The sequence below is a fragment of the Camellia sinensis genome, chromosome 12, assembly GCF_055761805.1.
Source record: "Camellia sinensis isolate YWXY chromosome 12, ASM5576180v1, whole genome shotgun sequence".
Classification (NCBI taxonomy): Eukaryota; Viridiplantae; Streptophyta; class Magnoliopsida; order Ericales; family Theaceae; genus Camellia; species Camellia sinensis.
Window position 1 is genome coordinate 102674368 of NC_138972.1, and position 12295 is coordinate 102686662.

Here is a 12295-nt window from a genome sequence, read left to right on the forward strand (position 1 = left end):
GTGACATCTGATCTTCTTGATCTGACTTCCCTGTCCCTAGTTCGAGGGCTGCTTCAAATCTGACCACACAGGCCTCACTTTGTGGTTGACCGTTGAACATTCTGAATCCAAGTTCAAGGTTTGAAAGCAAAAGGGTTGAGTTTGGAGGCCGAGAGCGATCCTAAGCTGTATAATCTCAAGAGCGATTCCACACAGGTCTTCGCAGGACGACGCAAAACATTTTTTAAAATCTTTTAAGAAGCGACTAATCGCTCGCGCTGAAGACAGTGTAGAACCAATCTGGATCGAGCCAGGATCCTTCTCAGTACTCACATTAACAAGCATGATCTCATTCATTAAGGGCTTAGTATGCCTCTCTTTCTCTTAATTGATCAAAAAATTTTTTTTGCAAATCCCGAGGAATTCCTTCCTCTTTATTTTCATCACAATGTTCAAAAAGTTTTGAAAAACTTAGGTCCACGCAATGAGTTTGAGGCACAGAAAAGTAGGCAAAAAGTACTGCCATTTCATTCAATTTTTTTGGCACAACTGGCGCAAGGCAGAAGCAAACACAAGAGTGTGAAAATTACTGCTGTTCCATTCAAATTTGTTGGTGTAACTGGCTCCAGGCAGAAACAGACTCAAAACAAAATGAAAAGACAAACGTAAAACAAAATGGTGAAGTCTGAGGTAACACCCCCGGAATCACCCGACCTTTGTACAGCAGGACTGACTCGATACAACAAGACAGACCCTTAATCAAAAAGACTGACTCAAGACAATGAGACAAACTCAAAACAAAACTACAGAACTGACTCAACACCCAAGTCAGAAACTACAAAACTAGCATTCGTAAATGCTCAAAATAGTGCGTGCCATACGCCACATCCGAGGTAAACCGTGCGCCGCGCGCAAGTGGTCCAACCCCTGATCACATACTTGTATTATCCTTGAAATCCACAAACCCGGTGGTGACAGACTTTGCCGAGCTTGGCGGGAGGATGACTTCATTGTCAATCAAATCTTGCACTTCGTGGGGAAGACAGAAGCAGTTGTCAGTGCTGTGACCAGTTTGTTGATGGTATGCACAGTATTGGGTACCATCATGCTTAATTTGAAGGGGACTCGACAGAGGTCGAGGCTCGAGGGGTTTGAGATGCCCTTTTTCGACGAGGATTTGAAGGGCCTTAGACAAAGGCATGTAGAGGGCATGGAAGACCCTGCGACCTCGGGGCGGATACTTCGAGGTTTGCTGACTTTTGCTGGACGCACTCGAAAAAGGATCGGCAGGTGCTGCCTTGGCTCTCTGATCTTTTCCAGGTGCGGGGTTAGGATTGGAAGGAACTGTTCTGGTACGACGGTCCCCATCTCAATTTTCCCTCTAGCTTAAACTGCTCTCGGCCTGAGTAGGGAAGATGTCATCCACAATCTTAGCCACAACTGCGAGTACTTGTTGCTTATCCAACCCCTCGGCTTTTAGAGCCTCAACAGCTTGCTGAAGTCGTTCATAGGGATCAGTGTCCACCTTTATCTTGTTCTTTCTGTTAGCCTCAGCTTGGTGGAAGGTTTGGGTTGCTTGACCAGTGCGAAGTCCGGCTACTGTTGACATATCATTGCCAGAGCTCGAGATAGCTTTAGGTTGGCTGAGCTCAATTACAATTCGCCCAAGTAGCGGGGGCTCCTCTGGCATGAAGTTCCCGGCATACGATGTGATTGGTGGCGGGGCCGACATTCCATAGGCCAGATTAGCCACAGACCTTTGAAGGTCGCCAATCATTCCCATCAACTCAAAGGTGGTGGGCTCACGAGCTTGAAATAATTGGGGTTCCTAGATCGGACACGCGGCAGGTGACTTGGGTGGACGTTGCATTTCAACATCAGCCTCACCCTGCATGGTGATTCCCTAGCCCTGGCTCAATGCTGCTGTCATGACCACAATTTCTTCTGGACTTTGCGTCATCACGAATCTGTTGAACTGAACAGAGGTGATGTGACTGGTGACTGACGGACCATATGGACTGGACTGGTGACTGACGGATCTGATGGACTGGTGAGCCTCGACTGGCCTCTTTCTGCCTGCCTCAGCGAAGGAGAACACTAGTTGCTCTGAACTGAATCTCTGATCCCCCCCTAAAGAGAAAACAGGCAGCATCCCTGGCCAATTTTACTAGAACAGATGTAAGCATAGCTGAATAACTGTATTCGACCACTGATCACTATTCTCAAATCACTGCCCCAAAACTGAATCTCATACCCGTAGATATAATTGATTCGCAAAACACAGATGCCCTCAGGTCTGATGCCCAAACTTGTAAACTTGATACATGCATTCTTGTAGAGACACACTCTAAAAGCACATAGAAAATAAGTGAGAGCCAAAACACCCCTATGGAAGGGTAGGATTTCCCTATCCTATTTTGAAAGGAGCTAGGGTTTCACTACGCACGCAGTGGGTTCAAACAACCTATGATCGGGTAAGCAACCTGTCCTAGCTTGGAATGGTCACTACGGATTTCGATATGCACTAGGTCGAATGGTCAAAAAAGGGTGCCCCGGTAAAATCGAGGTTTGTGTTCTCGTCGTTGCAGAGCCCGCAACCGGTCAGCCTTATGGCACGCTTCGCAAAGTGAGCCTCTGGCAAACCGTTCAGGAATAGCATACGGCAAACACAGTGTCCTAGGCGCACCAATGCAAATGCAATGCAAAGAAACACATAAGTGTAGTCAAAATAAGATATCATGAGTTCGAGTCAAGTTCTCTAAATCCCCATCAGAGTCACCAGAAACTGTAGACGTCCCCGAACGTCCCGGGAGAAATCCCCCCGTTTTGTTTGTTGGGCTCACTACAGTTCGGACTCAAAAGTCACGGTTCTGTATCTAATCTCGCAGAGTGCAATGCAAGATCGATGAATCATCAAAGAGTCCAAATCTAGCAAATCATTTTGGAAAATAGATTTTTAGAAAGAAGTGCCAAACATGGACTACTTTTCCAGATACAGAGTCGCCACCTAAATATTTTATTTTGGGGAATTTAGGAAACCCTGACTTGTGCCAAAAGTCACGTGTCCGTCATCACCAAAGTTGCCTCGGCTCGGGAACTTGGGTACGATTAGGGAAGGTCACTTCGTGAGCACCCCCACTCGCCCGATCAAAGATCGGCCTCTACTAACCATGATATCGGGTTTTGAAAACATTATGCATTCTTATTCTGGTTATTAGCCTAGATTTACTATGTGATGCGCACAGCATACAAGTATAGACTGGATTGCCTAAGTTGGAACAAAGCATCGCATATCCGATTGTTTTGAAAATGGATCGAAGTTTGCTACTCGCAAGTAGGCTAAAACACGGGTTTCGACAAATTATCCCAACTCAAGCAACCCAACCTTCATCCACAGGCATTCAGGCAGGTATATCACATAAGCACATAGCCTCATGGTAAGTATGCTATCATGGCAGTCACTCACACACATGCAAGGATGCTAAAGCATAAACACTTACCGAGTACTCCGAGCCAAAGAAAGAAGCTAATTAGAAATCATGCATGAATCCTAATTATGTTAAGAATGCCTAATGCAACACATGTAAAAATGCAACTACAATAGGCTCGACTATTCTAAGATGGCATATGGGATGCAACAATCAATACATGTATTCAACTTGAAATTGAAATACAATGCAGTTAGCATGATGCGCCGTGCCCGGTGCATGCAATACAGATGAATGAATGCAAACATATAGATGCTAATTGAAACATGCCCTAATCTAACCATCATAAGCTGGTAAATAAAAGGGAGAAAGACGTGGGGTTGGAAGACATACATCACACACACACATACTTATTACAATTGTACCCTCGCTCGGAGGGTCCGAATGAATAGTACAAACCATCTAGCTAATCTAAGCTAAATAACAAATTACAGCTAATTATTACACAACATTAATTAATCAACAAATTAACTAAGTAAGCAATAAACTAGCATGCAAACTAAATACAATGGACTACCTCAGCTCTGTTTCGGATGGCGAAGGGTGTATGCATGCTCGAGTCGCCCTGTCGGTAAATTCCATCACGATGCCTCGCCTCGCCCTTGTTTGCAATTGATCTCAGAAACTTGCACAAAGCTCCAGAAGGCTGAAACCCCACATTAGGAAGGCCACCGACCAGTTATTACTATGGGAGACCACCTGCCGACCACCCTTTATGGTGGAGACCAAAGAGGGTGGTCGGCCTGCCAGAAAATCTGGTCGGCCGACCAGTTTCCACCTCTAGTTCTGGTTTTTTACAACAAAGGCAAGAGAGAAAAAAGACAATGTATTTTCAACAAATGTGTGCATGACCACCCTCCCCGTCCTTGCACAAGCTCAAGGGAGTGTAGTCCTCGATCCTCGTATCACCAATCACGCATCTCGATGCATGATCGCCGAGAAGTCGAATTGCATGACTCAATATGACGTGAATGCACATATAAGCAACTAAAGCCTACGACTCTATCATGGATAGTCAAGAGTGTCGGTGATTGAGAATCGAGGCACGTTTCGTCACTTGGAGTACGAAACATCCCTCATTTTCCGTGTTCGGACTAAACCCTACTCCAAACACAAAGCAATGAGGTGGCATACACAATGCGACTAACATGCAACCCATCATACGCAATGCTATGGGCTAAAATGGCATACACAATGCACGTGACATAACATGGCATACACAATGCACTTACGAAGACTATCATGCGCACATGAACTAAATGGCATATACAAATGCAAGATGGACTTACACCAATATGAGTGGACCTCAGCCACACTCATATCAGTGGCCATATGATGAAAATGAGACAACCAAAATACATGCAAGCATGCACGAATGCAATGGACCGATCCTAAGGCACAACATGCAACTCTAACTAAGCATGGCAAAGGATGAAATATGGCATACAAGCATACATTTTTCAGCTATAAATCATGATGTACAATGGTCCCAAATCATGCAAATATGTTACCCAATGCATGCTAGATGGCCTGAATACCGAAACTAGTGAAGTGCGTTACACTATAGGTACACAAAGCAATGCATGAATGGCAAAACCAACCCCAAACAGACCCTAAGCAGGTCTGAAACAGTGGGAAAATGGCCCAAAATGATGGTTCAAAGTGCATGGAAATGAAGCTCATTCAATGGTCCGAAAACAAGGCATTCATGCACAACTCTCAAGCACACTTAAAGAGGAGAAAACATGAGGATATGGCTTTCACATAGGCTCTGAAATATGATGCAAAATGACTCCAAAGCATGAAAGCACCTCAGTATATGCATGCAATAGACCTCAAATCTCAAAGCTAGGCAAGTGTATTGAACTACAAGCATGCAAAACAAGCATCATTCGACCATGAGACCCAAAAATAGAGCTAGGGCAGTCCAAAATATGCACAAAATCAGTTTAAGGCAAGGCCAAAAAGTGCTAAAATCAATTGTCAACAAAGCATGCAAAATAAGCTAGTGAACCATGATTTGCACTACAACTATATGAAGCACATGAGAGCTCACCAAACCAGCCAAAAATAGAAGCATGTCATGCCAAAAAATGCCCAAAAACCCACTGAAACTCAGTCAATGCATGCAAGAATGATGTGTCCCTTTGAAAGGCCAATAAGAGGGTTGTTCTACACATGCAAGATAGACATACAAAATGAAAAAACCACCTCTGGAAAGAGGTTATGATGGCCCTAAACCTCACTGAAAAGGGCCTGAAATTAGTCTAGGAAGCATGCAAGTGAAGGCCCCTTTGAAAGGCCTTGAAGAAGATTACTCTACACATGCATAATAGACATCTAATATGGCAAAACCACCTCTGGACAGAGGTCATGCAGGTCACCAAACTCATCAAAAATAGATTGGAGCATGGCTTTGAAATATGCAAAAATGGGCTCCTTTGGAAGGCCAAGAAAGCTAGTAAAGAGAACAAAGGGTGAGAGGGTCACCCCTCTCTGATTTTGAGGGTCAAAGAAACATGTTAGCCACCAAAAATCCACTAGATTTCAGTGGCTAAAAGGCCAAACCAAGGCCGACACAAATGCTCTAAAGCATAGCTCAAAACATGAGGAAATGAAGCATGCAAGGGGGTAGATGACCCCCAACAGAAAAATGGTCTTAAACAAACATGTTTATAAGATCAAAAAAAGACCTTTTTTAGTTTATGACAAAGCCTAAATATGCTTTCAAATAGAGCTAAACTATGAAGCAAAACAATGTCAAAAAGAGGGAAATGAAGTGTTACACTAGTAGCCAAAGGAACTAGCAACTTCTGGACCAAGATAGCAAGTCTTCAACCTCTGAAAATGAGCTCCAAGGTACTTGGATGGATGATGGAGAGGTTAGGCTAAGAGGTGTAGTGCAATGGTGCAAGAACAAGGGACCATTGGAGCTAAAATGGAGAGAAATAAGGAGGGAAGTGTATGTATGCCTTGAAACAAAATTCTAAACCAAGGCCAAGGAGGGGAGGCCCTTCCTTTATAGAGGAGAAGGTCAAAAGCTTCTCCAAGAAGCTCAAAAGCTAGGTCAAACATCCTCCATACTATGGAGGATGCACCAAATGCCTCCCAGCTGGCACAACTAGAACACACTCATAGAGAGGAGAAAGCAGATGGCTGGCCGACCAGTTCAGGTGGTCGGCCGACCATGCCCCTTGGTCGGCCGACTAGGTTCAAAAGGGCCAAGCTCAAAAGGTGGTCGGCCAGCCCATATTGGTGGTCTCCCAGGTGAATGCAACTCAGTGGTGGTATGGGAGACCAGAAAATGTGGCTCAAAAGTGAAGGAGATCACCTACCTATCAAGAAAACTGGCCGACCGGGAAAAGGTGGTCTCCAAGAAGAAAAGGTGGCCTCCCACCCTACTACCACCTTCCTAACAATGAAACTAGGGTCCATGCCAAAAATGAACCCACACCGATGCGAAACGAAGGTTCGGGGGCCAAAACGCGCAGTCGGGGGCCCTGAAAACTGACTATTAAGCATCGAAACTGGCGTGTAACCACGAAGGTGGTCTCTCAGGCCACAGTGTCCCTCTAAGGAGAGGAAACAAGGTGTGTGCCAAAAACCAGAGCAAACGGAGGTAGTTAAGCGATCCCAAACTGAGGCACACGGTCGACGGCTCCGAAAACCAAAAACTGGTCTCCAAACGGGAAAAATGGCCTACGACCACGAAACGTAGCCTATGGCCACTAAGAGATGGTCTACGAGACCTCTCCCTCCCTCCCTCCAGGAAGAGAAAACAGAGAAAACAAGACTTTGTTCATAAATCGAGGCAAGGCACGAAAAGGTTTCGAAGCCTGAAGGCAAGGCTCTCAGCCGAGACTTTACAACCTCAGAACGAGCACAATATGCAACGTCAATGAGCGCTCAGTTGGTGACGTCTGAGTCTTAAGGTCGGTCAAAAATGGGGTGTCTACAATCACCCATCTTGGAATTATTGATAATTTATCTGTTGGATGTAATTATTATCTGTTTAGAAATAATTGCTTTGGGCTATCAGTGGAGGATAGTCTTGATTGTTGTAGACACTGCATGATGATTAGATGAATTGAAACTAATCCGTTGAATATGTCATTGTATATGGCGGTTGGAATAATACATCGAATCTGTGTATTGATTGATCGTGTATATGATAATTGTTTATATACATTGTTTTGTGTGGGAGGAGATAGGGGATGTACTCCACGGTTTAGGGAAAGATAGGGGATGGACTCCTCAACTGGATGTTATTTGGGAGGAGATAGGGGATGGACTCTATTGATACAGCGAATCTGTGTATCATTTATGAAGTATGGAAGTGTTTGAATATGGCATTGATACAGTAAATATATGTATCTATTGTGAATTATGGAAGTGCTTTGTTATGAGTTATAATCTCACCTAAATTGTTGGTATTGGAGAAGTTTTTAACATGAGCCGTAGTCTCATGGGAATTGTTTGGCCAGGTTCTGAGCCATGTTTATAAGTCGAAATTTGTTAAGTAAAGGAAAATAGAATGAAGCAAGAACATATGTGTCATGGAACTGAAATGTGTTATGAGTTGATTTGTATGAGTTAAACATTTATCGAATGCTCATGTTTTAGTCATTGTTCATATTATGTTTAGCATATCTCTACTGGGCGTTGGCTCACCCTATATGTGACATCATTTTCAGGTGTAGGTGATATGCCGCCTCCAAGTACTTAGCTTGTGAGGTTTTAGGAGCTGAAGGCTTACTTTTGTAGTTATTTTGTGTATTACATGTAATTCAAGCCAAGGGCTTATTTTGTGTTTTGAGTTAGTACTCTCATTTTTGTAACCAAGTGTTGGCTTGGAAAGTTGTAAGCCCGTAGGGCGTTTACTTTTGTTGTCAACATGTAATACCTTTGGATTAAATACTCTGATGAATGGAAATATGTTTATTTCTCCTATCTTTATAGATGTCACGAATGTATGGTTTATGGGTTTATTTTGAGGGCGTTACACTCTTGGGTTTTCCCTTCTCTTGCTTCAAGAGTTTGCTTCTACATGGTGGATGGGGTGTTTTCTGGTGTTCTCCATTTTTTGTGTGCTAGCTTTCATGGTGAGAACTAAGAACCCACTTTGGTTATCCAGATTTGCTATGAAATTTTTCCTTTTCTTTCTAGATTCTTGTTTGTGTATGCAAGATCTTGTGGTGGTTCTTGTTGATGGGTAAATTTCTGTGTGCTCTTTGATTTGCCATTAAGAGTGATATCAAAAAGGCTTGAGTTTGTGGGATCCCATGAAATTTTTATATTTGTTGGAGATGGTATTTTGTTCCAACACAGCTGGAGTTTTGGCTGAACGACCTCCATGTGTCCCTGCTGTTATTGTTGCTGAGTTGTTGAGGAGCTGCTGCAGTGTTTGCTGCTGGTTTGTTCAAATCCATGCTGGGTTTGTTTCAAAACCATTGGACTGAACTTTATTTAAAATTTATTTGTCTAATGTGTTGTATTACTTTAGCCTTGCTTTGAGCTTATTTAAATCTATTTAGTAGATTATATTGTGTGTTAGTAGCTAGGAGTGTCAAAAATTTAGCTTATGTTTTTTCATTTTCTCCCTTCACTTTTCCTTTCTCTGTAGAAATCTTTGAATTAGAAATAACCTACGATGATGGTAATTTGTAGTTGCTTTTCAGTAGGGACATCTCTTGAATGGTTAAGATTATAATTGATCACACATGCATGGATTTTATGAATACGTAAAATTGCCAAAGAGAATTTAATTCTCCACTATTTCTATTCCTGTACTATTTTTGAGGGGTAGTAAATTTTTAATTGGGTTTATTAACCCTTTAAAATATTAAATATATAATTCAGTGATGAAAACTTCTACATGTGTGGTGGCTGATGTATGCATATAAACTTTAAATTTCTATTATTTCCACGTTCATCATTTGATTACTGCCTACCATTTACAAGTTTCCCAATGTTATTCTCAATATATGAAATACCTTGTCCACTAGTTGATTTCATTAAAAAGCACTAACCCTACTTTGAGAAGGAAGAAGTCAAAATTGAATCATAATTGAGGGAAATTAATTTTTATCTGCGTATGGATTTTTCATTAATTTTTATATGCGTATGAAATACCCCACTTGACTTCTTTATGTTGCTTATCTGTATGTGATAAATTCATGTTTATAAACGATATGCCCTTTTTTCCAGCCATGGTTGGTGATGTAAATATATACATGAATGACTTGGAAGATTCCCAAATGGAAGAGATTGAAATAATGATAGCTGAGCCCAAAAGGTACATGCCTTTCATTTTCTTCTTATGATAGTGCCAATGATGACTGGGAGTCGCAGATTATTTCATTATCATTGATTGCTCATCTCTTCTTATTTTCATTTATAATTAAGTCCATAGTATATGTGTCCATGTACATCCATATTTTCCTTCGGACCATTATGTTTCTTTTGTTTTGGTTACTGTTTTACTTTGCTCTAAAGTTGTTAAAGATGTGGATGCTACAACAATGTTTTTTTTTCCCCTGGTTGATGATTTTTTTTAAAAGCAACAAATGAAGTATTAAACTCTCTGTCTATATATATATATATATATATGTTTTATATGTATATTAACATTGATACTAATTATATTACATGATTTTACTTCAACAAGTGAAGCATAGTATATGACAGACATAGTTTAAGCATATTTTACTTGTTTGTCTTATTCAATGCAGGATGACTTTAATCGTCAACTCTTCATGCTACCTGAGGATTGCCGGACTTTAGAGGCTAGGAATGCCATTTTCCATGAGTTGATAGGTCATGACAGACATGGATATTGTCACACTTATAGGAGAACTATGCCTTGGAACGCGGTGTATAAAGATGGTGCTAGGCCATCACGGTCAACACCCCAGCCATTGACTATTGTTCAGATCACCCAACTGGTTCGTACGGAGCTAAAGGATGAGTTGAGGGAGGAGCTGAAGGGGGAGATGCGAGCGGAGTTCTCTACACATTTACATCAAATGAGAGCTGAGATGGTGGTCTTTGTGTCACAAGGGGCAAGTGTGGATCCCAACAGACAGGTTCGATATAAATTAAATTGTTTGATAGTTAAATTTTCACACAACATATATATACATATATATAATAAAATTTGAATATGATTAACACATTATGTATGCACTGTCATAGGTTCTTGATGCATCGAGTGGCCAACGGATATTTAGGGAATCTGTAGGAGATGAGACTCCATATACACCACCGCCGGAAGATCATGTATAAAATGTATCTTTGCATTCTAAGCTAAGAATAAACATACATCAACTGTACACAACCCAAAATGATAGAGGCTAATTCCATAACTAGAAAGAAAGATAAAGGATTTTCCATTGTTAGCACGAAACATAACACACACGACTGCCTAGGCATGAGAGACTTGTGGGAGAAGACGGGACTCGAATCAGGTTCCCTTTTTGAGAATTAGAGCCAGATTTTGGTCGAGGCAAACTAGTTCTTTAAAAAACTTAAAATTCGAGGTGTTAACACCCAAAATCACCAAACGGCGTCGGATTGTCACGAAACTTGATGCACACAACCTCCTAGGCACGAGAGACTTGTGGGAGAAGACACGACTCGAATCGGGTTCCCGATTTAGGAGTTAGAGTTGGATTTCGGTCAAGGCAAATTAGTTCTTTAAAAAACTTAGAATTCGAGGTGTTAACACCGCAAAATCACCAAACGGCATCGGATTCACACGAAACTTGGCACACACGACCGCCTAGGCACGAGAGACTTGTGGGAGAAGATAGGACTAGAATCAGGTTACCGGTTTGGGAGTTGGAGCCAGATTTTTGTCTAGGCAAACTAGTTCTTCAAAAAACTTAGAATTCGAGGTGTTAACACCCCAAAATCACCAAACGACGTCGGATTAGCATGAAACTTGGCACACACGACCACCTAGTCAAGAGAGACTTGTGAGAGAAGACGAGACTCAAATCAGGTTTCCGGTTTGGGAGTTAGAGCCGGATTTCGGTCTAAGCAAAGTAGTTCTTTAAAAAACTTAGAATTCGAGCTATTAACGCCCCAAAATCACCAAACGACATCGGATTAGCACAAAACTTGGCACACATGACCACCTTGACATGAGAGACTTATGGGAGAAGACGAGACCCGAATTGGGTTCCCAGTTTTGGAGTTAGAGCCGAATTTCACTTTAGGCAAACTAGTTTTTTAAGAAACTTAGAATTCAAGGTGTTAACGCCCCAAAATCACCAAACGGCGTCGGATTAACACGAAACTTGGCATACATGACCACCTTGGCACAAGAGACTTGTGGGAGAAGACAGGACTCGAATCGAGTTCCCGGTTTGGGAGTTGGAGCTAGATTTCGGACTAGACAAACTAGTTTTTTAAAAAAATTAGAATTTGAGATGTTAACGCCCCAAAATCATCAAACGGTGTCAGATTAGCCCGAAACTTGGCACACACAGCCTCCATGGCACGAGAGACTTGTGAGAGAAGACGGGACTCGAATCGGGTTCCCGGTTTGGGAGTTAGAGCCGGATTTCGGTCTAGGCAAACTAGTTCTTTAAAAAACTTTGAATTCGAGGCGTTTACGCCCCGAAATCATCAAACGGCATCGAATTGGCATGAAAATTTGCACACACGACCACCTAGTCACGAGAGACTTGTGAGAGAAGACGGGACTCGAATCGGGTTCTCGGTTTGGGAGTTGGAGCCAGATTTCGGTCTAGGCAAACTAGTTCTTTAAAAACTTAGAATTCGAGGTGTTAACGCCCCAAAATCACCAAACGGCGTCGGATTAG